Below are 27,975 nucleotides of genomic sequence, written 5' to 3'. Positions count from 1 at the left end.
ACTGTTTCTTAGAAGTTTCTTTAAAAGAGATTTGGAGGAGGGGAATTCTGGGAAGATGATAGTGTAGATCAGGAATTTCTAGACTTTCTAGCTTTTCTCCATAAACAGAAAATTGCCATCATGTGAGTGAAATGAGAGGAGAGGAGTGAGAAATATGCTCTTATGGTTAGTGTGGCTTTTGTTTTATTCTGGGATCCCTGGAAATAAGACTGATATCTACTACTTGTTCTGGCATCTTCTTGCATGTTTTGGCATTGTCCCCACTGTCTTTAGATCATATATAATTTGAATTTAAAGAAAACAATGTCAAATCCTGCTTTAGTCCCTTGCTAGCTAAGTTACTCTGCGTAGGTCACTTACATTTCCTCACTTGTAAAAATGGAGACTTTGCATCTCTGGGTTCTTGTGAGAATCAAACAAGATATGTATATGTAAAGCAGATGGCCAACTTTAAAGTACTGTATAAATGTCATATTAATCTTTGTATCCCCAGACCTTTCCCAATACCTTGCACATGGTCGGCTCTTGTATTATATGTCATTCTTTCTCTGTGAATCCTCCTTCTGAGAATCTGAGATGTCTCCAATAGAAAGATAAAAAGAAAAAGAAGACAAAGCTATAAGAAGCATAAAAACAGAATACTAAGTACCTACTATGTATAAGACATGTTCTTGGTGCTGGCACACAAAGACAAAAAGCAAAACAGTCTCTGATCTCAAGGAGTTTAAATTCTAGTATCTATACATAGATAAGGAAATATCAGCTTAAGTGGGGAGAAGGGGAAGAGAAGAGATTATTAATACTTGAGATGATTAAAGAGGAGGAAGAAAGACAAGGACTTAGGTGGAAGTGAAGAAGGAGTACATTTTGACATACGGACCAATGGACTTTGTTGGCTAATCTAAGAATGACTGTAGAGATAAGTATTTGGTGGCAGAGTAGATCAGTGTGTAAGATGTTTTGGAATAAGTAAAACTTTGTAGCCACCCTCAGATCATATGATAGAGATAATTTATCTCAGTATAAGATGCCACTATTAAAGAAGACTTCATGGGAAAAACTATCTGTGTTTTCGTTTGTTTTTTAGAAAAATTTGTGATTCCTGTTTTATTTAGGTCTTGTTGCCTTCAATGTTGATGCCAAGGAATGGGATATTTGATTTTGATTTTGAAGAGTTACACTTCTGTCCCATAAATTTGTAGTAAAAAATGGCACCCATGACAGATTTTATTGCCTGAAAAGTGAAATTATTTGTGTTTTTCCTAATCTTCTGATATAAAATGGGGTCCTGGGTTCTTGACTTATTTGCCAGTTGTGTGTGTGTGTGTGTGTGTGTGTGTGTGTGTACAATAAGTAAGTAAATAGTAAGCTCTCTTAAGTAAGTAAATAGAAGACAATCTGATCAGATTCCTCTGCTAAGTCACTTCGTGAAGTTAGGGCAGTCATTTATCTCCCAAACTTCATTTGTTTTGACTTTTCAACATAGATTTTCACTTTGTTTTTCCCCACTACTGTATAGTTCTTTCTGCCTTCTATTCCTCCTCCTATCACACTTCTATCCTCATGATTTGATCAAACCACAATCTAAGAACATATTGATGTCCATGGTTGACTTTCTCTGGCTACTTGCTCCTTCTGGGAATTAAGTCCAGGTTTCCTGGATCTGATGGGAATTAATATGTAACTGCTGAGGTCATTAACTTTATCTGCTTATTCTGTATAAGACCTTTGGGATCTAGGGTGGGTGAAAGGGCAATTCTGCATACAAAATCCAGAACATAGAAAAAAGTTTAATAACAAAATAAATATAATGGCAGTGTACCAATATTATAACTATTGGTAAGAGTTCTAACAAGGACAGTTTTTTTGCTTTTTTTTTTAGTTACATTGAGAATTCCTGTAGGCAGTATATGAAAGTTAAAAGAGCTGGATCATCTGGTTTATGTTGAGGCTAAATCTATACTACAGTTATAGAGTATTTTGTGATGAATCAAGGTAGAACAAGCCATTTTTCCATGGATGAGCAGTGTGGATCATTCTGAATGTAGTACAGAACAAGTCCCTATATATCTATTTCAACCATTTTGCCATTACTTGTATTTGTATGTTGCTGTTTTGTGTGTTTGTGTCCATTTCTGAAAAAGACTTAAAAGCTGGATTTTGCTGGAAATTGTTGGAGGTTTAAGACTCAGAAGGAATTGAAGGGCTATATGATGTTGTTGTACAAGCAGTTTGTTTTTGACTTGCTTGAGGCATACCTGGGTCAGAGATTGCAAGTCTCTGGCAGTCATCCTCAATTACTGAAATAATTTTAGAAGATGAAGTCATCTTAAGTACCCTCAAGGCACTGTTGACTTTGCTGAAAAGTGTTAGACCTGTGGTCAGCCAGGAAATGGAAACTCTCATTCCCCATGAACTCTGTGTAGAGATCTTGAATGTAATCTCAGGGCCCTTTCCCTTCAGCTAATATTTGCCTCTACATAGCCTGCTTTGAGCAGGAAGGTCATGTTTGCACAGTGCAATTCTTTTGAAAGAGGTGCTGTTGAGATAAAGGGAGAGAGCACTTCTTAATTCTTTCAGTAGATTCCAATCTATCTCATTGTAGGTGAGGGGTCTCCTATGTCTTGTGCCCTAGAAGTCATGACTTCCCCCATTCAGAGACGATTCTATTTTTGTATCAGAGAAAGAGATGTTTCACATTGTTCGCAGGATTCAGTCAATCCAAAAGGTCTTAGTGTGCATAGTAAAACCACCTTCCTTGGATTAGATCACATGAAACACTAGATTCTGATTTTGAGAGGTAAAGTGAGAGGAGGGTACTTGCTACTTTAGTATGCTTCTCTCTCCAAGTTCAGATGCTTACTCACTACAATTTCTTGGAGCCACAGGTGAGAGTTGAGTACCAGGTGGGCGCCAAAACTTAAAAAGGGTTTGGTAAACCCTCAAACCTGAGGTGCTAATGCTTTTTGAACACCCATACATCCCTTACTTGCTATGGTTTTCTAGTCCTTTTCCATCAAAATGACTTGGTGGGTGGGAAGACAATGATATACAGCTGTTTCTTCTAAACTACAGTGACATTTGAATGCTTATTTGTGAGTCAGCTCATCTTGGAAACAATTAAATATTCCATCCTATTGAGAGGGCAATGAGGAGCTTTTAATTAGAAAAGGCTTTTAGTCATAAGTTATTTTGGCCACTAGAGGGTAGAAGAGACTGAATTTTCATTAAAGTGCATAGTATTTGATTAGGATTGTTTTTTTAATCAATTGAAAAGATTTTTTTTTTAAATCAACCACTAGCTTCTAAGAAGAAGTAAATGGGGGACTAAGGTGTAGTGATAGAGAATTGAACTTGGAATCAAAAAGAGTTCAGTAAATCATGGGGTTCAAATCTCACTTTTTATATGTGACCCTGGGTGAAGGGTCTCTCTAAGACTCAATTTTCCCAGCTAAAAAATGGGGATAATAAAGTCTATTGTACATATTTCATAGCATAATGTTGTGAGGTACATATTACTATATAAAATATTTTGAAAACTTCCAAGCATTCTATAAATGTAACTTATTATTCTTTATTTGATTCCTTCAATTAATTAACCAATTAACATTTCCAATGAAGAAAGGAACAAGATGTGTATAAATACTGTTTTTAACAGGAATTTACCAAATACTTTCATCTCATATGGCTTACTTTGTGTTGGGAATATCCCAGAGCTCAAGATAAAAAACTAACTAAAACAAAACTAAAACTAAACAAATAACCCCTTTCCCCCATCATATATTTCTTATAAATTTGGTCATATAATTGTATTGGTTTTGTATGAACTTGTACCTAATGGAGAATGTAAATATTACAATACCCTTCAAGTCATGTCAGTGACCCCAGAAATTCTGGACCATATAATTTAGGGAGGTTGTTTTAGAACAAACACATTTCCAATGATGAATTCCTTTTTTACCTTGGTAGAGGACACAGGGAAATGGGATAGACCATTTCTTTCCCTTGTTTGAGCAAGATTTCATTGTATCAAGCATATAAAAGAAAGTGCAAACCTTTTTTTTGAACATGAAAGTAATAAAAACTATTCACAGAGTCATAAAATCTCAGTCAGAAGAAATCTAGTCCAATTCTCAGTCCAATGAGTGAGTATCTTCTTCATTGCAGAAGATAAGTAACTGTGCCATAAAGGGACATTATAAATGTCTGCTTGAGTTTTAGAACTATAGCAATTGATGAAATCTACTAAAATTTGGAGGAGTTACGGGGCATATGTTTTTTGGGGAGGAGAGGTCTTGTAGAAGAACTCCATGTATGATGGTTGGACATGACTTCTGCGGGTCCCAATTGTCCTTTTCTGCAAAATAGGAAGATAGAACCAAATGGTCTTTCCAATTCTAAGACCTATATTCCTATTATTATACATCTCCAACAATTTGTTCCCTAACTTTTGCTTTATAGGTAACTCACTATCTACAAAGTTTCTGAGTAGTAGTAAATGTTTCTATTTACTGAAACAAAAATCTGTTTTCTGTGTAATTTACCATCCTAGAATCTTCCAAGTCACATCAGAAGTCACCAAAGTCACTTTCACGTCTAATGTAGAAATTTATTCAGGTGCTCATCTAACAGTTTAGATAACTTCCATTGATATATGTTCCCTCTAATTTCTAATTCTGTCTTTACCAATTGGTTCTAATTCTTCCCTATTGAGCTACAAAAATATGTTGCAATTTATATTCCACATCATAAACCTTCAGCAAAACCTTTGGTAAAATTTCTCCTTCAATGATTGAAGATAATGACAGAAACTTCTATTACTCACTTTCTTTGTGACTTCCCATGGGTCAGTCACTTTGTCTCCCTGGTTCTCAGATTTCTTAACTGTCAAGGGAGGGATTAGATTAGATAATCTATGAAATACCTTCCTGCTCTAGGTCTATGATCTTACATTGACTAGAAGGTAGTGCAGTTAGGTGGACTGAAATGTGTTGAATGGTCAGATGTAAGAATTGGTCAACTTATTAATGTGTTAATATCAATTTGGGGGGAAGAGAGAGAGATCTCTGGAGGATACTCTAGGAATTTGTTCTCTGTTTTATGCTCTTTAAAATTTCTATCAATGGTTTGAATAAAGCTATAGAAGGCATTCTTTTTTAAAATGTTTCATATATTTCCAAATACATGCAATGGTAGTTTTCAACAGTCATTTTTTTTTTTACTTCTTTCCCTGCTTCTCCCCTGATAGAAAGCAATATGATATGGGCTCTACATATATAACTACACTAAACATAGATTGGTAGTAATCATGTTGTGAAAGAAGAATCAAATACAATTGGAAGAAAATAACATTAGTGAGAAAAAAACACCAATATACTTTAAAAATTGAAAATAATAGGCTTTGGTCTACACTTAAACTTCACAGTTCCTACAGAATGCATTCTTGACACATTTGTTGATAATAGAAAGTTGGGATTAACTGTTAATATATTTGTGTAAATTCAGAAAAGCTCTGAAGAGACTGCAACAATGGGGCAAAATTAATTGAAATAAATAGTAAATTCTAAATTAGTCAAGAAAGTAAGACTCTAAACATAGAAGAGAAACTATAACTAAATAGCAATTTGTTTAAGGCATTTTAAAAGCATAACAATTTAACGAGTCAATAGTATGACACAACACCTATATACACTCTTTGGGTTTATTCTGATAGGCATAGTGTCAAGAATGAGGGAGGTGATCATCTCTGACTTGATCGTATTACATCTGTATAATTGAATTCAGCTCTATACCCATTAGTTTAAAATGAATTTAGAGAAGCATGACCAAGGTGATCAAGGAACTGAAGACTCACAGATGGGTAAAGAGAATAGGAATATGTAGATCAGATAAAAGAAGACTAAGGAGGAACTTTAATAATTCTTAAGAATACTTGACATGCTCATATTAGTCCCTCTTTCTTCCAGTTACTAGGCACCCACCCCCATCAGGTACTTCCTACAAATAATAGAACCTTGGCAAATTTGTCTTAACTGTTCCTCAGATCCCAAGAATCACTTTGGAAGTAAAGGAGTAGATACAAACATTCCATAAGTATAGCCACTGAAGGAGGGAGCAACTTGAAGAAACATAACTCCTTGCACCAGAGTGGACTATTAGCTCTATATTCAAGAAATGGACCTCTGTGTACTTATTTATGGCAGAGTATGGACTAGTCATTGGGTGGGAAATACTTTCTACCATCTGTTCTCACTATACTACCTTATTCTCTATCCCTTTCTAAAAGTGATTTGAACTTTGACTAAATGATATTTCTGAATGTACACAATGAAAATCACATTAATATCATGAATGACAATACTAGAAAACTGCAATATTTTGGCATTGCCCTTTGAACCCTGAGCAGAATAATGCCAGCTGCACTGTCACCCATTCTGTGAGTGCACATTCCAAGTTAAGGGAATGAACTTAGAGGGAGTGAAATATTGGTATTACTAATGCAGTGAGGACTTGGCATGTGGTTAATGAGAGGGTGCTTGACTTTTTCCATTCATATCCCCACTCTGAATATTTTAGAAAGCACTTGGATTTCAAAAAATGTTACTATATTTTGTTTTAAATCATCTATATTCATCACTGTGTTCCTCTACCCTCTTAGACAACCATCTTTTATGATCAAAAAAGAAGAAGAAAGCACAGCATAGCTAATGAACATGTTGAAAAAGTCTGGTAGCAAAAAAGTGTGTGTGTGTGTGTGTGTGTGTGTGTGTGTGTGTGTATTCATGTGTATTTTTATATTTCTTTGGGTATAGGCTTGGTTATTCACATTTCATAGTAGCCAGTTAAAACTTTTCTTTTTTGGGGAGGTGATATTTTGAATAACTTTTTTCTTTGGCTCCAAAATGACTTTAGGGTCTGAGGGCTACTAAAGGAGAGTTTTGACAAGTGTCATAAAGAGTAGGGGGTACTGATTTGGGTGGGGAACACACTACTTGGATTTGTGAATTTATCTTTTCCTGACCTAATGTCACTAATAGAGAATAGAGAAGAACATTAGCAACAACAATATGAGATGATCGACCTTGATGGAAGCAAGTCCTCTCAGCAGTTCAGAGAGCTCGGACAACCCTATTAGATTGGCTATGGACTATGCTATCCACACCCAGAGGAAGAAAAAAAAACGAAACAAAAACTCTTCAGAATCTGATGAATACTACATTTACTTTTTAAAAAATATTTTATATATTTCTTTCCCTTAATCCCAATTACTCATACCAAAAATGTAAACATGTTTAATACAAATGTCCATGTACAATATTAATCTGACTGTTCATCACTGAGGGAAATCAGGGTGGAAAGGGAGGATAGAAGGAAATTTTATAACTTAAAAATATACATAGGCATATGGATGAATGTTGAAAAACTTTTATAATATGTATTTGGAAAATAAAATATCAATTAAAAACAAAAGCAGAGATCACCTACAAGATCAATTAGAAGTTTTAGAACTATCATGTAAGTGTTAAAAAAGAATTAATTTGATTAATCAAAATAAAATTAAATATTTAAATAAAAAAGGAAAAACAAATGTTTGTGAGAGATTTTGAAAGATAATTAATAGGTTAGAAACCTCATATAAGATATAAAACCCTATTCAAGTAGCAAACTCTTAGAGAAGTTGACTGGAGCAAGCTAAAGTTAATGACACCATAAAATAAGAAACATTAAGACAAATCAAAATATAGAAATTCCCTTTCTTCAAGAAAATATAAGATATCTTACATAAACAGCTTGTGATTCTGAAAAAAAAATTAAGAATCATCAGATTTTCTGAAAATCATGACCAGAGGAAAAAAGCATCTGGACATCACATTTCAAAAAGCCTTGATAAAAAGCTTTCCAGATCTTTTAGAATCATAGAGCAAAGTGAAAGTAGAAAGAATTCACTGGATACCTCCTAAAAGAAGCTTCAGAATAAAAATGACAAGTAATATAATAATTTGGAACTTCCAATCAAAGGGGAAAAATGCTACGAGTAGTAAAAAAGAAAGAGTTCAAATATCTAGACACCATTGTCAAGATCACATAAGATTTAGTGATTACCATTTTAAAGGAGCAGAAAGGATAAAATATATTCTAAAAGGCAAAAGATATTGGCTGGCAAACAAGAATAGCTTATCAGAAATACAGAATAGTTCTGTTGAGAGAAAAGACAGGGTCCTTCCTATAAGTAGAGAGTTTCCAAAGACTCTCAATGAAAAGACTAGAGACAGTTAGAAAATTTGAAATATAAATGTGAAAATAAAGGTAAATTACAAGTGAGCAAGTAAGGAAAAGTGGATTGTGGATAAAGTGATTATATTCTAATGAGAAGGGAGGAAGGAAAACAGCATCCCCTAAAACTTATAATGTTATCAGGGATCCTAGTAGTGAAAATAGTCAGAGGCTCTGGGTGTGATTTTTGTTGTTTTATGATTATGCTTCATGATCTTAAAAGAATAAAGGAAAAGAAGCAGGGAAAAGTATATATATATATATACATATATATATGTATATTATATATATATATGAATGAAGAAAAGAGTAGGAATTAGATGGGAATTTATCTGTCTATACAAACAAGGAAGGGTGGGAGAGTGGATATTCCTTGAATTTCACTTTCATTTGAACTGGTCAAAGAAAGGTAGAATACATTTATGCATAAATAGTTTGGTGCAGAAATACCCAAATAGGGCTTTCAACTCAAAAGGGAAACAGGTGAAAATGGGAAGAAGGAAGAATGAGGGAAAGGGAGAAATGTAAGAATGCTAAATCTGTGGGGAATTAGTCATAAACAAAATAAATCCTGTGAGAAACAGGACAGAGCCTCCTTGATAGGGTTAGGAGGTCAGCCCAAGTGTGATTCCATGGCTCACTGCTCCCTTAATGTCAGAGTGTATAGCCCCTCAAATGGACAAAATCTAAGACCCAAATAAGCAAAGGGATATTTATTAGATTTTTGCAAGAAACCAGTGGAAAGCTTCTCAGAACCTCAATAATGGTGTAGAAGCAGGTCAAATTTATCATACTGTTAGTTGGGTCCTATTTCTCCCATCAGAGCCAGGATTGCTCCAGACTACTCTAGGTTACAACCCTTTTTTACTGTCTTCAAGTACAAATTTCCTTGATATATTCCTTTACCCTGATCATACCTTCACATACATTGCAGTTGGGTGGAGAAGTTAATATGTATGAAGCTAATTAAGTCTGTGCAGTAGTTTAGGGCTTGGTGTCTGGGCCATGACCCAGTGAGCTCGATCTGGTCTTGGCTAGTTTGGGCCTTCAGGTCCCCAAATTGGCCTCACACCATTAATCTTATAGTACAAGACAATCTTATCAGTTACCTATTGGTCAGCTCCTTATTTGGCACCATCCCTGGAAACAAAATTCCTCCTAGAATTGGGCCATATATCCTACAATCCCAAGTTTAGAAGATAATGCATTTTTTTAATGGAGTTTATTTTATTTTAATTTGGGGAGGGAATCATTGTTTTATTTATTTCCATAGGAGATGTGGTGCTCTATCCACTGCACCGCCTAGCCGCCCCTGAACTGGTTTATTTAGCATATGACATCTATTTTATATTCTTTGAGAGCAGTAGCATCACTGAGGAAAAATTTTGCCTGCATAAATTATTTTACGACCCACTACCAGAAAGGTAATCTTTGGCATTTCATATTCAGTCTTCTCTTTTAGTGCCTCAATGGTCTCCTTAGGTTGATGTTGATCTTGAAAGTCTGTCATTGGAGAGTCTTCAGAGTGATCTTCATGGTGTCTCTGTCACCCCCCAGAAGACATGGTTGCTGTGGGCCTCTTGGATCTGCTGGGAGGGAGGTAGAGATAACTGGTGGGAGTTGTCACCTTCACTCCACAAATCAGTCTTTCCCTTGGGTCTGGACCACCTCTGCTTCTGCTGTAGCTCTTTATGGTGATTGCAGCGATTGCCTTCTTCCAAAGGTATGGCACCAGTAGAGAGTCAGTCCTTAGATCTAGAAGTAGTAAATGAATCCTCTAATCGGTTGCCACAATTTTTATTTTCTTGTATATCCAAAAAAGAGAAAATATCTGAAAAAATAATTCAAAATGAAAGAAAGGATAAATTGTGATTGAGGCTTGGGTAAGGAACAGAGAACAGGGCCTTAGGCTTAGAAGCTATTTGCATAAAGCCTAGAATATTTTTAGTTGATGATAATCTTTTCTATGTAAAGAGGACTTGGGGAGCAAACAGAGGAAAAATATAAGAAAATAGTACTGAAGGAAATTAATAAAATGGATTTATGGATTTAAGTATTTATTTGCATAACCAAATCTAGTAGATGTAAAATTAGAAACAAAAATAACTGAAAGGGAAAACCTTTCCATCAGGCTTCTCTGATAAAGATATACAAGGAACTGATTCAAGTTTATAAGAATAAGAGATATTTCCCAGTTGATAAATGGCCAACAAGTCATTCCAAAGAAATCTAAAGTAAATGTAGCTATATAAAATTGTAGCTATAAAAAAATTCTCTAGGAATTAGAGCAGTTCAAATTAAATCAACCCTGACATTTTACCTCAAACCCACCAGAATGTCACAATTGACAAAAATATAAAATGAGAAATGTTGAATTACACCTGGAAATTCAGGCACAAGTTAAAATGGAGCCAAGAATTGGCCTAGCGATCCTAGAAAGCAATTTGGAAGTACAACCAAAAAAGTTACTGAAGTGTTCATTGCTCTTTGACCCACTGATAATACTTCTAGGTTTACATCGTCAAGCAATGAAAGAAGCAGGAAAAAAAAAGATTTTTTATATAGGTATAGATAGATGTGTATATATACACAAAACAACCAGCCACAAGCATAATTGGTCTTTCTGTATTGATAAACCACTGGAAATTATGAGGGGGTATCCATCAATTAATAAAAGGTCAGATAAATTATGATTTATTCATTAAATATAATAACATTTTCCCAGAAGAAATAATGAGAAATATGATTTCAGATAAACCTATGAAAATAAACATAGAATGATTCAAATTAAGTGAGAATAACTCAGAAAACACTTTATACTAAAACATCAATACTGTATTTGACAGACATAAACTTTTTTACAATAGTCACCCATGATTATAAAGTATTGATGAAGAATGCTGCCTACATTCTGATAGAAGTAGTGGTGAGAATGAAACATGTTTTTAGGCAAGGTCAGTGTGGGAATTTCTTTAGATTAGCTAACAAGAATTTTGATTTTTTTTTCTGTTTTTCTTTTTTCAGTGGAAAGAGGGAAGAGGGAAAAAGAAGAATAAAGCTCTTGATAAATGAAAAATAAAATTTAATTTAAAAATTCACTGAAAATAATCAGAGTAAGACCCATAGGAAACTGATAGTCTATCTTTGAAAACTGTAGGTTAAATTTTAAAAAGAACATATAAACTTATTATACTAGAGATTCACTGTTTCATGTACAATCCTTTTATTTTGTTTTTTTTTTGTCCACGGAAATATTCATCTTATTTGGTGTTAAGATTATAAAAAAAATCAAAAAAGAAAAGTTATACTTGGATCCTTCCAATCATCTGAGAATTTTTAACATGAGGTTTATACCACATGCTGTCTTTGGTTATTTGTTGTGACCCCTTGCAATCCTGTATATAAAAATAGGACTGTATAGAACATATTTCTTTTATTTTGTATTTTACTAAAAAGAATAAAAAATAATTTAAAAATTATCTTGCAGGTTTTTTTCCCTACTGTATTTTGTGATTCCTCTTGAAATAACTGAGAATTCATTGAATCACTGACTTATGTGTTATTTCCCCTTCAATTAGAATATAAGTTCTTTAAAGGCAGGGACTATATTCATTGTTTGTGTTTGTTTTACCTTTGCTTGATACAGTGCCTGGTATATGTTAAATGCTTAATACCTACCAGCTCATCCATCCATCCATCCATCCATCCATGCATCCACCTATCTACCTACTAAACTATTAATTTACCATCTGGCAAGAGGAAAAAGCACAGCTGCTCACTCTAGTATAATGACATACAAAGGAGTAGAGACCAAGCCAGCTGAGTTTTTGCTTTGCCTTAGGCTTTGCCTTCCTTTCCTTTTGGGGCCAGTGCCTAAAGAATTGGGTCAATTGTTATTTCAGGCAGATAATACTGTTACAATCTCTTTTAATCATTTCTTTTCCTCTTGTCCCTAAAGCAATTGATTAATATATTATAGCCCTTGCCCCTGTGTCAACTTGAAAAGCAAAAAAAAAAAATCACTGAATGAACTATGAAAATTAATTATAAAGGGAAATTAAACATGTGTGTGCATGTACACACACACATTTTGACAAATCCATTGGAACATGTATACCTCCAACAAATGTGAATGCTATATTTGGAACATGTTTGGAACTCTTCTGGAATTGCTGTCAAAGGCTGTGGGGGGGACATCCCTTTTCTGGGCAGCAAAGATTATGATACTCTTTTTAGTGATAGTTAATCCTCATTCCTTGAGGATGCTTTGATCTTTGAATAAAATCAAAAATTATTTAGAGTCAAGTCTGGTCAAAAAAAGTGAGTCATCCAGGTGAGTTAGGCTGTTTGGGATCAAAAACAAGGTGTATCTTAGAAGTCCAGAGACTGACTTTCTTGCATGAAGCATCAATTGGCACAGAAGAACATTTTTGGAGACTAGTTCCCAATTCATATTTGAGCAATAGTGTCTTTGGTGGAAAAAAGCTCTTGCATTTAAGGATGACTACCAGAAAGGGAACAGACCTTTGGATGTAGAACGCCTACTGTAGTTATTCAAAGAAATTTCCCTTATCTGTTGAAGATTCCATCATCCTTCCAGTCACTTAGATCTGAAGGTTCAGTGTCATCTTGATTTTTTATTCTCATATATCCCATATATCCAATCAGCAATCAATTATTGGTTTCTATCTCACTCAAATTTCTTAAGTGTCAAATTGGAAAAATTCAGACCAACTGAGTAATCAGTAAATAAAACGAGGCATTTATTCAAGGTCAAGGAATTGCAATTAGTACTGCTCTAATCAGACAGAGGAGAAAGAGCGCTCTGGGAGGAAGGGGAGAATGCGTTTTCATTAGGTAGAATTGTAGGAAATACCATGGAATGCACATAGCCTGAGTACACAGAACAGCTGAACTGCAGTGGGGGGATATTGAGAAGTTTCAGTAACAAAGACTTAAAAATAAATTTGGTTTTAGCTTTTCTGGGTGTTCCAGGATCAGGGACTGTTGGAAGCTGCTAGGGGTATGTGTGGATTTTCTTGAGAGCAGTTAGAAATAATGCATAGGACCCCCAGAATCTCCCTAGAGTTTAACAGTAGCATGTCTTTTTTCTACTTATGCAGTCTTTTACCTCCTCATCACCTGAACTACTGAAATAACCTAATTGTTTTTCCATACCCCATTTCACCTCAATCCAATCTATCCTCCACACAGCTGCAAAAGCAATTTTCCTAAAGTGTTGCTCTAACCATTTTATTGTCCTATTCAATAAATGTCAGTGGCTCCCTATTGCTTTATTGTTAATGACAACCTTTCATAATCTTGCTTCAACCTTTTTTGCCCCAGACTTTTTACCTATTATTCTCCTTCATTAATAAAATGGTTCAGCCAAACTTGATGTTCCTCAAACATGACACTCCATTTCTTGTCTCTGTCTTTTCTCTGGTTGCTTCCCTTCCTTAATATTCTTTCCTCCCCATGCCCCCCTCCCCCCACCAACCCATACCATGCTGGACATCTCTTTTCACCTTCACCTCTTTTAAACCTAGTTTGCTTCAAGGTCCATTCCAAGTTCCATTTTCTACATTAAAGGAGTGAAATAGCAATAGGAATCACTTATCCATACATAAAAATCCTTGCTGGTTGCATATTGATGGTTTTAAAATGTAATGTTATCCATATTCTCTTTTATTTATTTTTTAAAAGCAATTCCCAATTACCTTTTAATCTTTTTATTCAGGCAGAGAGTATTGTGGAACGCATGTAATTTGTGGACTAAGGGATTAACATCACTGTTCTACATGAAGCCCAGTCCTTAACGGCTTGAGCCTTCTCTTTCTAAATTATCTTGTGCTTATTTTGGATATGTTTTTTACATTCATTATCTATCTATAACTATCATCTGTTTATCTGTCTATCTGTCTATCCAACCATCCACCTACATAGCTATCTTTCTTTCTCTTTCCTTCTTTCCTCTCTCATTTCATTCCCTTCTTCTCTCCCTCTCTCTCTCTCTCTCTCTCTCTCTCTCTCTCTCTCTCTCTCTCTCTCTCTCTCTCTCTCTCTCTCTCTCTCTCTCCCTCCCTCCCTCCCTTTCTTCCTTTCTTCTTATCTAACCTATTCTAGCTTCCTACTTATATTTTTCCCCTTTATTGGAATGTAAGCCTCTTGGTGGCAGGAGTGATTTTACTTTGGTATTTTTATCTCCAGCACTAGATACAAGTGTCTGACACATAGTAAGTGCTCAATAAATTCTTGCTGGTTGATTGAGTGACTTCATGTATATATTCCAAGTCAAAGCAAAAGTATCTTTTTTTTTTTTTTTTTAGGTTTTTGCAAGGCAATGGGGTTAAGTGGCTTGCATACAGCTAGGTAATTATTAAGTGTGAAACTGGATTTGAACCCAGTTACTCCTGACTCCAGGGCTGGTGCATTATCCACTGCACCACCTAACTGCCCAAAGCAAAAGTATCTTAAGAAAATGGCATTGATATTGGGCTGGTTCTAACAAGGAAGTTTATTTGACTTGGAGCTGGGCATACATCCTGACTCTTTTTTTTTCTTCCTGTAAGCCAAGTAACCTCTCTGGGAAACTTCTGTTTATTTTACTATAAAATGAGAGGGTTGAGCTAGATTATTTCTAAAGTACTTTTCAGCTATCTTTTTTGTAATTCTGCACTGATACTCCACCATCAGAGGTTCCATGTGGAAAGTCACATTAAGTGTAAAAGGTCATAGTTGAAGTATTTTGTTCATTTGGTTTCCTATCTGCTAATGTGCAGTTGGAGCATATTAAATAGTTTTAGGGGGCCAATTTACTAGATTCTAGAAGGATTCATTTAAGACCTCAATTTGACACATATTCAAAAGAAGGGAAAGAATTAATACTCTGATCTATGGTTAGATCTAGGGTTTGACTCTGGGCTCTGCTATTTCCTGGCTGTGTGGCTTTGGGTCAGTCCCTTCCCATTTCTGGGTTTCAATTTTCTTATATGTAGCTTGGAGGGTTTATTTGTTTCCAGCTTTTACATTCTGTGATTCCATGAGGGACAAGCAGTTGTCTAATGTGGAAAAGTTACCGAAAGTTTGTTACCAGGAGATAAGGACTATGCAAATTTCACAGATGACCCAAGACTTTCTTCTGCCTTGGTAATGTGATCTAAGAAAGATCAAGTTGGAAGTCTGCAGAAGTCTGGAGGAAACCTGGATTCATATGACCCCCTCCAAGGAGATCTCTGGCATCTGGCGAATTCTCCAGATGAGGAAGGCAGCAGGAGGGAGAATCATCAGTGAAGTCATTATCAGCACAGCACCAAATATCACCAGGGCAATGGCCCAAGGGGCAAGGACTGTCCCTTCCATTCTGGCTTTTAGAAATCTGCAAATACAAAGCAGAGTCAGGGATCTTTATGTAGAAAGTCACATTATTTCTGGTTGAATTGTTTGTAGCTATCAAAAAGAACCTAGATATTTACTCATATAATCTCACTTATTCTGCAGTGTTAGATGGAAAACTTCATATCCTTGATGGCATATTTCTTGCACACTGATTATCAGTGATTCAGATGAAAGTCTTTACGCCATCCTTAGAAAATTTTCTGATGGCTTGAAGCTGTGAGGGAGAGCTACAATAGATGATAGAGTTGATGTCTAAAAAGAACTGAAAAGATTAGGATGATGGGTTTAATTCAATAAAGCAACATTCAATAAGAATAAATATAAAGGCTTCTTTACTGAATTCAAAATAAATCAACTGTACAATATGTGAGTTTAGGAATTATTTTATTCTTAATGCTGATATTACCAAATATCTGGCATAGTACCTGACAAACAATAGGTAGATACTAAGGTGGACCAATGGATAGAGTACCAGGCCTAGAGTCAAGAAGTCTCATCTTCCCGAATTCAAATCTGACCTCAGACACTAAGTAGCTAGGTGACCCTGGACAAGTCACTTAACCTTGTTTGCCTAAGTTTCCTTATCTGTAAAATGAATTGGAGAAGGAAATAGTAAACCACTCCAGGATCCTTGCCAAGAAAACCCCAAATGGGGTCACAAAGTGTTAGACATGACTGAAAGGACTGAACAATAACACAGTTTAATAAAGACTTGTTGATTGATTGATTGATTGATATGGAATTATCAGTTTTTGTGAAAGACTGGAATGTTAACGGACTGCAAATTAGCAGTGTAAGAGAGTCAATAAGGCCCTAACAAAGGTGAGAATAGGGGAGTGAGCTCTCTATCATTGGTACTAATGTAGAAACAGTGCTGGAGATGAAGGTAGAAAACTTGGGTTGAGAATTCTACTCTGTAATCTTAATAGGCAGGCTACTTAACCTGTTCTAGCCTCAGTTTCCCCCATATGGAAAATGAGCAGGAGTGGACTAAGTGATTTTTAAGGTCCTTTCTAATTCTAAGTTGATGGTCCAAACTACTCTGTCATCTTGTTGGTAATGTATAATTCAGGGGTCCCACAGTCCAATCTAGTACATATTCCCTCAATTATCTATCTCCCAAAATGGGCTAGGGAAAACCATGCTATATGTACTGATAAGAACAATTGGCTTATGCCACTTAAGGAAGCTGGTGCCCTATTAAGTTACATAAGTTTTCTGAGCTTCACTTTCCTCATTTGTTAAAAAAAAAAAAGATAGCAGTTCTTACATTTAGGGTTGTTTTGAAGATCAGATGAAATCACAAGTAAAAATGCTTTTGCAAACCTAGAAGTGCTATATCAGTGATTATTGTCATTCTTGTCATTGTTATTATTATTGTTTTTAGGTTTTTACAAGGCAAATGGGGCTAGGTGGCTTGCCCAAGGCCACACAGCTAGGTAATTATTATGTGTCTGAGGCCGGATTTGAACCCAGGTACTCCTGACTCCAAGGCCGGTGCTTTATCCACTGTGCCACCTAGCTGCCCTGTTATTATTATTTTTAATCTCTCCAAAGTACAGTTTTTTGACTCCAAGTCAGGCTCTAGCAGCATCAAATGGTACTAAATATAAGGTCCTCAGCATCTAGATACCCAACTGATTTCCATTAATTATTATTTCATAGGGAAAAATAATGAGCAGATTAAGGGAGTTAAATTGTTTAGAGTATGATGATTATAAGTCCAAGATCATATGGGCCAATTTAAGTGAGGAGAAGCAGAATGGGTCAGTATCTAGAGTGCTGGGTCTGGAGTCAGGGTACCTGCATTTAAATCCTAATTCTGCTATATTTTACCCAAGGGATCTTGGACAAACCCGAAGTCAACCCCTTTATGAGCTTCAGGATCCTTCTCTTTAAAATGAGCAGTTGACTAGATGGAATCTTTGATCTCAGAATTTCTAAAGTTATAGTCTCATGTTTTAGTCAGACCCTTGAATAAAACCCATAGCAGTCCTATCCCTGAAGAAGCAGATGAACCAGTGGGAAACTGTCCTGAAATGAATCGGCTGTAGGGGGTCAGAAAACCCCAATATGAGGGGCTTTCTGAGCAGTGCTTTGGGCTCTCCTTTTCAGTCAATGACCCAATGGAAACAACAGTAGAGGTTTTCTTTTCTACTTGATAACAAGAAGGCAAAAGTTTCTATTTCATGCTAACTCTGGCAAACAAGACTATTGGTGGGATCCATGTGGGGAAAACCTTATCATAACTGACACTGTGTTTGTCGTGTACATTGTGTGACATGGATCCCCTGGTATTTGTTGTCAGTTCAAGCACAATGGCAAGTGTTTGTTAAGAAAACAACCATGCCCCAGCTTTTCAGTTGACCAGATTGTTGATGAAATGGCAAGAAACTCAGTCAGGTGGGGATGGAGAATGCAGGCAGTTCCTCTCCTGGAACAATCTGGGAACTGGAGGGGTTTAGATATGAAAAATACCCATCATCGTTGCCTAGAGAAATGTTGCAAAGAAGGTTGTTTATTCAGATCATCACCAGGTTCTTTATTGAAAGCCTGAACAGGAAAAGGTAAATGGAAGTTCCATTTTCCAGTGCAAAACAAGCATAGAGCTACTTGGACTAGTAGAGGTAAAAAGAATGATGCTAATGATTGTTGGGATTTATATAATACTTTGAGATGTACAAAGTGCTTCACCTGTCATGTTATTTGATCTTCACAATAATTTTGTGTGGTAGGTGCTATTTTCATTTTACAGAGGATGAAATTGCCACCAAGAGAGAGGATAAATGACTTGACCATACTGACATAGCTAACAAGTGTTTCAGGCAGACTTTGAATTTAGGGCTTCCTCAGTCCAACTACGTATCTTATCAATCCATCTACTATGCTGCCATTCTCACCCTTGCTCTCTCTACATGGATTACTGTCCATCTCAAATTCTCCATGTTCCAAATTGAGATGAATTTCATCATCTCAAACCAGCTTTCTTCCCATCACCTTCTTTCTATCAATGGTTTGACCATTCATCCAGATACAGTGGAAAGTGTTGGATCTGAAATTGAAAGCCCCAGGCTCTTTGCTTCCAACATGTACTAGCCATATAACTCTGGAAAAATATGCTCACTATGAGTCAGTGGGGGGACTTCTTTGGTGTATGGATTGATCTGTGATTTTCTCAATACAATAATTTATCCTTTGCTTTGAAGTCATTAAGGATTAACTTCAGAGGTCTCATCAAGTTAGTAGAATTTCTCTGCTGTGGGCTATTTTATGTGACACATGGTGATTAATATGAATACTACAAATAAGGTGATTAGATAGCCCATGAAATTATGTTTCATGTTGCCTGTAGACAGTCAACAAAACTGACTTCACAATTTGCTCCTCTAGGGAAAACCTGGGAACCACTGTTTTGTCTAGGGACAACTTCTTTTTTTTTAAATTCCACTTTCATTTGTTTATAACAGCTATTCTTATTCTGGCATTCATAGAGCACCAAGTGGATAGACTTTAGGGGGCAGATGTGAACTTGGAATTTTTAATATTTTAAAAATTGCATTTCAAAATCATTGGTTTTCTTAATAATATTTATTTGATTTTGTACTTTTAAAACCACTATTCTGAGAAATTTATGATATGGAAAAAATTAAGAACCTCTGATTTATTGTTAGGCTTTCAAGACTGACATGATCCAGATTTTTCATAGCTCAGATAATAATGATAATAATAATAATAATAATAATAATAATAATAATAATAATAAATAATGTTTGTCCCTTTAAACAAAGGGATCCAATTTATGATGAGCTAGGCTAAGGATGCAGTTTTTTACTTTTGCAGCTGCTTCCCTTAAAGGTCTCTAAGGGGATAAGCTTTGAAGGCTTGTCCTCGTGACTCTCACATGTCCTCCCAAATCAGGGAGGTGACAAGACAAGAACGTGAATTGGAATTGAGTGAGGGTGTGCTGTGCAAGCCACCGGCCTCAGTTTCTCCTCCAGAGCCATCTGGGTCCAGTGGTCAGTCAGATATGAATCAAGATGGCTGGAGATGGTTCTGACTGAGAGGCAATCAGGATTAAGTAACTTGTCCAGAGTCACAAAACTTGTTAGAATGAAGTGTCTAAGACCAGATTTGAATCCCTGTCCACTGTGCCACCTAGTTGCCTGACCTCAGATACTGGACACTTACTAGCTATGTGACCTTGGGCAAAACACTTAATTCTGACTGCCTTACATCCAGGGTCATCTCCATTCATTCTGATTTGAATCTGGCCAATGGACCCATAAGTCTCTGGAGGAGAAAGTGAGACTGGTAGCTTAGCACAGCTCCCTCCCCTCATTCAAATTCAATTCTTGAGCTTGTTATGAGGTTACCTCCTGATGCCATGGTCTTCTTTGATAGTGAAGGACAAACATCATCATCAGCAGCTCAGTTAAGAAACTTTATTAAATACTTATTAAGTGAGCACTATATTGACTAATTAGTCAATAGACAAGGATCTTACCAGCTGAGTTCATGTTTCTTTTTGTAATTTTCAGTTGTTTTTCAATCAGGTCTGTCTCTTTGCGACCTCATTTTGGGTTTTCTTGGCAAAAATATTAAAGTAGTTTGCCATTTCCATTTTTATAGATGGGAAACAGAGGCAGATAGGGTTAAGTGACTTGACCAGGGTCCTACAACTAGTAAGTGTCTGAGATCAGCTTTGAACTCAAGAATGAGTTTTCCTAACCCTGGATGACAAGTTTTCCTGGATTCAGGCTTAGTGCTCTATCTACTGGGTCACCTAACTTCCCACCATGTTTCTAAATAGTTATAAAACTATGCGATTCTTAGTTCCTTTGGGTCCCTTTTCTGTCACTTTGCTGTCCTCATTCCTACTGTTGTCATGATAGTGAAAGGAGACTGCATTTTGTATTTTTTTAAAAATTTAACTGGTTGTCACAGCCAAGTAATTTATCACTACCTGGACAGCCAGTGATGATGAGCCTATGTGTGCCCAATTTGCTAGACTGACCCCTCAAAAAAACAGATATCTCCTACTAATATGGCACCAGAATCCATTTAAAACCTGCCATGTTTTAATTCTGTTGTTGTGTAGCCTTTGAAAATCATGGGTCATCTTTATACCCCAATGAAGACTCAAGGCAGGGTTTTGGAGAATGTACTGGACACTAATACAGTTTTAGGCTTTATTGAAAGGAAAGAATGTACTACTCAAGTGTGAGTTGTTACTATCATCAGCAAGTCTCCTGGGAGAGTTTCAGAAAGCAGCCACCTTTTCATCTCTTACAAAAAGGCAGGCCTTAGAATGTCTTTTTCATTTCTACCCAAAGCATTTAAACAGCTTTAAACAAAGGTATCCAATTTATGACGAGCTAGGCTAAGGATGCAGTTTTTTACTTTTGCAGCTGCTTCCTTTAAAGGTCTCTAAGAGGATAAGCTTTGAAGGCTTGTCCTCAATATTCATGACTCTCATTACTGGAGCCTTGGAGTTTTTCCTTACCTATCTAACTCAAGGTGTAAAAATGTTCTTGACTTTCCAAAGCCCCAAATGAATGAATAAGTTATTTCTGTCTGTGTGCTTTAGTCCAAGAATGGGTTCATTGCACTGGCTGGGATTAATCAGGTCATATCTTTGTTGTTAATTGGAGTAAATGAGGTTGTTGCTCCTGAACTGGCTGCACATGGGATGGTAGGGGAAAGCACCAGAGCAGAGAGGAAAGTGAGGCCAGGTGGGTAAGGAAGGGTGAAACCAAGATACTCCCAGTATTCAAATGTCACTTTGTGTAGGACAATATCATTAATCGACTAGCACACATTACCAGGGGAACCCAGAGTGGCACATTATCAGGGCTCTACCAGTGAACACAAACACTGAAAATAACTAAATGTGCCACTGAGAAAATCTATTAACCTGAGACAAAATATTTGCATTTAATACCTTCTAGAATTGTGACAGATTATTGAGAAATAGTACCTAACATTTATATACTAGTTAAGATTTTAAATATTTTATACTGTTATCTTTTTTGATCTTTACCACAATTCTGTGAAGTTGGTGTCTTATTATTCCTATCTTACAGATGAGGACACTGAGTGATATGGCCAGTGTCACCCAGCTAGTAAGTTGTTGAGGCTGGATTTGAATTCTAGTCTTCCTGACTCAAAGTGAGCACCACTGAGTCACCTAAATGTCTAAATATTTTTATTACTGATAAGTGGGAAAAGTCCTGCATTGTAGTTAAGGATACCTGTATTTTTGTCAGAGCTGAAACTTTGAAAAATTTGAAGAGTGGGAAGGTTTACAATTTCTATTTTTTGCCATAACATTTTATGATTCTTCTTTTGAGATACCATGGATCATTACAATCTTCGAGAAGATATGAGTTCATCCTATTTAACCATACGAAAAGTTGTTTAGAAAAACAAAAAAATGAAAGTTTAGACTATTTAGGATTCACAATGACCCCCTCCCCCAATTGTTATAAAAAGGGAAATTTTGCTTTAGGGTTCAGCAGTTGTAAAGAAAATTTTGCAAACTACACTGGAATCAAATTTAACTTTTGTACATTGTCACAACTGCCTCTCCTATCAGACAGTTCTCACAAATGAACAATCTGAGTTCAAAAAAGGCAAGGTCGAGAGAAGAATTCAGAATGTTGGTCTTTAAGGATGGTTGGGATATGTGAAACTCTGTGAACTGTGAATGACCAGTTGTCTGAGGTTGGACAGCTGGAACTCTGAGAAGAATATGCAGAAACCTGTTCAGTAGGTGATGGTTGGCTTCTTCTCTCTATGTGTTGAGAAAATTTTAAATTTCTGTATTCTTTATCCCTGATAATTCTTTCTGTTGTAAGAAATGAAATGTTATTTCCCCATATGGTAATTACAAACTTAGGAAGACAAATGATTAAGAAACTGGAAAGCTTGTCCTGCCTTCATTATACCTCAAATTCAGGAAGAGATAAGAATTCATCCTCACTTAGACTAGATAGTTTTAAATTAGGATGATGTTCTTCCAGCAACTGTTGAACCCAATACTGCACAATTTAATAGGTTTACAAGGAGGTTAATGATTTTCCCTTATCCTTTTTTTTTTAATAGATAGATACTCAGTTCTCTGTTAGGTGTGGTCTATCTTGGATAGATGGATTCCACCTATAAGTTTTTAGGTAAATTTTAGAGACAAACTTTATTTCTAACCTATATTTTATGTCATTTTATTTTAACTCTAAATTTTTAAGGTTTATAGTGCATATTTACAAACACACATATTTATGTCAGGAAGGCACATACATTTATGAGGTTGTTGCTGCTGAATTGGGTGTACATGGGATAGTGGGGGAAAGCACCAGAGCAGAGAGGAAAGTGAGGAAACAGGAAGGGACTGTTGGCCTCAGCTTCCTCATCTGTTGAGGAACTTGAGAAGGAAATGGCTAAACTTCAGTATCTTTGCCAAGAAAACCAGTCTGGACTGAGCTAACTAAATAACAACAAATCTATTTATTTTTGAGATACTCCCCAGAGAAATGTAAGTTGCTTGCAGGTAACTATCTATTACCCTTCATTTTGTCTTTTATCCACCAGAGTCTTTAGCAGACACTTAATAAAATTTTGTTAGCTTGATTTAGGATGCTTTCATTAAGGACTAAGTTTTATTCACACATAAAGCCTACTACTGAAATGCAGGTATCTTGAATTATTTATCAATCTCACCTGTACTTTCCAAACATCTACTCTCAGAGCTTCTTCAGACACCCAAGTATTCCACCAGGGTGTCTTTCTTCCAAATTGTCTTTAGCTTCAGACTAATCAGTTCTCTTTTCTTTCAACATTGCACGATGATATCATAAGACAGGGAAGGCAGAACCAAGGCAGAACTAGATGACAGGACACTTTTTTACCTATAGAACAAAAGGAAGAGTGTTACCTTTTGTGCTTGTCACTGAGATTCCTTATTAAGCAAGATCTACATCATGCAGTGTCTGGGACCAGGGAAGTGCAGAGAATTTTGGCTGAAAGGGACATTGGGGATCCTCTGGTCAACTTTCTCACTTGACAAGTGACTGTTACTTGATACTCAAATGTCACTATATGCTTTTCAAACTAAATTTCTTAAACTTATTTGATTCTTATAACAACATATATATTAGGAAATAGGAATTATTAGAACTGTGATTATTCAATTAGACTGTAATCTCCTTGGGAGCAGGTATAGGTTTTGCCTTTCTTTTTATCTTCACTGACTGGCACATCATAGACCTTAATAAGGTCAGATAACTGATTGAATATCTCTCTTAGACAAAGGAGGAAACTGAGACCTAGAAAGCTCAAGTAACTGCCAGATCTCCCAGTGAATGAGTTAATGTTGGCATTAAGATCAGAATCCAAATCTCTTAATCCTTAGTCTAAGGGCAATTCTCATAAATTAAGCCACACTTATAAATCACCATAAACAACTGAACCTTGAGTCTCCAAATGCTCTTCCTTCTGTTGCAGTGTGTTGTTAGTTCACACAAATCCTTAGAACCTTGTTTTAGTTAGTGGTCATAATGGATTTATTTCCTTTAGGGAAGGTAGGTGGTGAAGTAGATAGAGTAGTAGATCTGGAATCCGAAAGCCTCAGCTTCCTGAGCTTCCCACACCTTTACTAGCTATGTGAATATCTTAGGTAAGTCTTTTAATCCTTTTGGACTCAGTTTCCTTATCTGTAAAAATTAACTGGAGAAAGAAACAGCAACCCACACCAGTGTTTCTGCCAAGAAAACCCCAAATGGTGTCACAAGGAGTTGGGCACAACTGAAAACAACAGAGCAACAACAAAAATCATATTAGACTACTGAAGAGACATTATTTTAGAGATTACCTAAGTTAGACACAAGAAACCATTTTCTGTGTCATCTATCCATTTGTCAGTGTGGGGAAGTCAATGGATCTCTTCTCAGAATGTTTTTGAATTTATAAAATAAAATATATAGGATGGATGTTAAAGGAAACTATTTTTCTTGAAACACAGTTAAGTGTTATTTTTAGGTTTTTTTTTTTGCAAGGCAAATGGGGTTAAGTGGCTTGCCCAAGGCCACACAGCTAGGTAATTATTAAGTATCTGAGGCCATATTTGAACCCAGTTACTCCTGACTCCAGGGCCAGTACTCTATCCACTACGCCACCTAGTCACCCCTATCAAAATACTGTTTAAGGAACTGAGTTCACAAGTTCCAACTTAAGATTCACTGATGTAGTCTAAATCGTGTATTTTATAGATGAGGAAGCTGAGGCCCAGACTAATTGATTTATTTATACAGTCATGCTTCTAGTAAGTAGTAGATCTCTAATTTGAATACAGATCTTCTGCTGCCAAATTCAATGTTCTTTCCCATTCAGTAAGTAACCCTGCTATAATACTCCCCCCCATTTGTATCTTATATTGATAAGATAGAATTCTCTTATTAAGCTGCATCCTTCAGAACAGACCTCTAGGAATCAATGGTAATTGGAATATTCCATTGAGGGCTATGATATTTGTTTTAGTGAGTTTGGATGTTCAGTACAGCATGGGGCCTGACTTCAGGGAGCTCTAGTTAATAGTTAATATTGAGGTCTCCAGGGCAAAGTAGGTGAGACAGATGGTGATCTGAAAATGATGTCACTTTTTTGTTATGGTTGATTACCATGGCCTATCCCACCAAAGCAAATAAAAAATAAAGAATCCATGGCTCAAGATGAATAATTCTCAGTAGATTTGGCCTTATATCCAAGTTGGCATTTTCTCCAGAGAGAACCAACAAAATTCAGGTCAAAGTCAATGAATTTAAAGCAGCACATAGTATCTAGGATTTGAGTGTGTGTGTATGTGTGTGTGTGTGTGTGTGTGTGTGTGTGTGTGTGTGTCTGTCTGTCTGTCTGGTAGAAGATCCCAGTCCAATGTATAGTACAGAGTTTCTAGAGGAATCCCCTTCAAATCTGACACATGCAAATGTTTGTAGATAAAAGAATGGCAAGAAAAGACAACATCTGCAGAAATGACAGGAGGCTTGCTTGAAATCCAAATAAAGGTATATATTAGGCAGACCTAATTCTGCAAACCTTACACTATAACTGTCTGGCTCATTTATTTTTTACTAGATGTGTGTGGTTATGGCATATTATGTAATCAATTTTTTCTTATAAAAAGCCCCAAGATTCTAAGAGATGAGAGAGAGAGTTTTACATGATTCATATTTATTTCTACAATCTTGACTCAAGTCAAATTTAGGAAGTAGAAGGATATATAGGAAAGAGCACAGGTCTAAAGGCAGAAAAACCTTGGTTCTGGCCCCTGCTTTGTTACTAGTTAATGGTTTGGTCTTTGGTCAAAGTTTTCACTCACTGGTCTCAGTTTCCTCATGTGTAAGATGAAGGGTTCAGAAAATATGAGCTTAAATGTCCCTTTTATCTTTGATGTTCTTTGAGTCTAAGACTATTGTTCTCTGAGTTTAGCAGCCCCAAGGTTCAATATGATGCTGACCAGTTTTCTTTGCCTACCTCTTCTCCAATGGGAATTCCCTTTCAGTTCTAACAAACTTCTATGAAAAAATGCTGGAATCTGGTTTATATTTTCTTTCCCCAGCTTACCTGGTTTCATTCTGCAGCTATTAGGGGATGCATTCAGAGGCTTTCAGGGAATTTCAGTTAGCTTCTCAACCTGTACTGGATCCCATTTTTTCTTAAATGCAAACAAAAAGAAACAAAAATACCTTCCAGTCGATATTTTTATTGACTTCTCACTTCCCCAATCTTCCTTCAGTGGAAGAAAGAAATCTAAATGGGAAGAAAGTTTGTCCTTTTGTTAAAGGGAAGGCTGACACTGAGGGTGGGGTGTGTAGGTAGGTTTGGTCTGGTCTATCTTTTACTCTCTTTCTTAAAGAGATAGCTTTCTATTACAGAGCCTTGGTTGAACAATGAGGAGTTTTCAAATGGATTTGAATCATCTTAATTGGATACATGTTTTATGATTTGCTGAGAAAACACAGGCATTCTCTCTCTCTCTCTCTCTCTCTCTTTCCCTCCTTCCCTTTCTGTCTCCCTCTCTCCTTTATTTCTTTCTCTTTCTTTCTTTTCTTTCTTTCTTTCTTTCTTTCTTTCTTTCTTTCTTTCTTTCTTTCTTTTCTTTCTTTCTTTCTTTCCTTCCTTCCTTCCTTCCTTCCTTCCTTCCTTCCTTCCTTCCTTCCTTCTTTCTTTCTTTCTTTCTTTCTTTCTTTCTTTCTTTCTTTCTTTCTTTCTTTCTTTCTTTCTTTCTTTCTTCCTTTCTTCCTTTCTTTCTTTCTTTCTTTCTTTCTCGCTTCCCCTTTCTCTCCCCACCCTTCTCTCAATTTCAAGGTGTGAGTCAGTAAATGGGGAGCATTTGTAGTTTTCTGCATCTTGAATCAATAAATTCATTTTCCTCCTCTAGCTGTTTCTCAGTATAGACCCAAACAAAATCTTCTTTTATTGAATCCCTTTGTTCTTTTTTGTTGTGGCAAAATTAACAGTTATCCAGCAAAGAAGTGCCATCATCCTAAATGCTGTTTCACTGGGCATTACAGGGACTACCTCAGTGGAATTAATCCAAGTTCAAATCCTGCCTCAGATGGTTACTAGCTGTGTAACTCTTAAGCACATCACTTATCCTCTCTCTCAGCTTCAGTTTCCTTATTCATAAAATGAGAAAGGCAGTTGATGGATTCGAGAGTTCTAGCTCTAAATTTATAGTTCACGCTTAGTTGACATCTAAAATCCCTCATAGCTCCAAATCTGTGATCCCATGGTAACTTTCTGTCATAGTTGATGGAAAGAGTGGGGTTATGTTGGACTCCACAATGGAAATCCCTTGATTTTTGAAAAGTCAAACTGAATTCACTCTGTAGCACTGGACTCTCACTTGACATTTCCCAAGGCTTTGGCAGTGGATTAAGATTACCTGTGAATGTTCAGCTTTAGTAACAATTATTCTCAGACTTCCTTATAGTCTTAGTCATATACACCCATCAATAAATGTGAAACTATGATTTTTTTTGGTTTTTGCAAGGCAAATGGGGTTAAGTGGCTTGCCCAAGGCCACACAGCTAGGTAATTATTAAGTGTCTGAAGCCAGATTTGAACTCAATCACTCCTGACTCCAAGGCCGGTGCTCTATCCACTGCTCCACCTAGCCACCCCAATAAATGTGAAACTATTAAGAACTGTCCTGAATCAAAGTGCTCCAGTCTACTTTCTTTAACTTTTTCTCTTCTTCTCTCCTCTTTTTCCACCCCCTCTCTCACTACCACTCACCTCCTTTTTTGT

The 27,975-nt window shown here is 36.3% G+C and overlaps 1 long non-coding RNA gene across 1 annotated transcript; it reads right to left on the bottom strand.

The window, feature by feature from the left end:
• Positions 1–14,326: 14,326 nt before the first annotated feature.
• LOC141519890 (uncharacterized) lies at positions 14,327–26,458 on the bottom strand. The gene is made up of 3 exons (XR_012477469.1): positions 26,287–26,458; positions 23,389–23,576; positions 14,327–15,652 (listed from the first exon to the last, which is right to left on the bottom strand). It is a non-coding gene; the product is annotated as an uncharacterized LOC141519890 (long non-coding RNA).
• Positions 26,459–27,975: the final 1,517 nt, after the last annotated feature.

The sequence above is a fragment of the Macrotis lagotis genome, chromosome 4, assembly GCF_037893015.1.
Source record: "Macrotis lagotis isolate mMagLag1 chromosome 4, bilby.v1.9.chrom.fasta, whole genome shotgun sequence".
Taxonomy (NCBI): domain Eukaryota; kingdom Metazoa; phylum Chordata; class Mammalia; order Peramelemorphia; family Peramelidae; genus Macrotis; species Macrotis lagotis.
The sequence above is the reverse complement of the archived record's forward strand: the minus strand, read 5'-3'. Positions and strand labels throughout refer to the sequence as shown.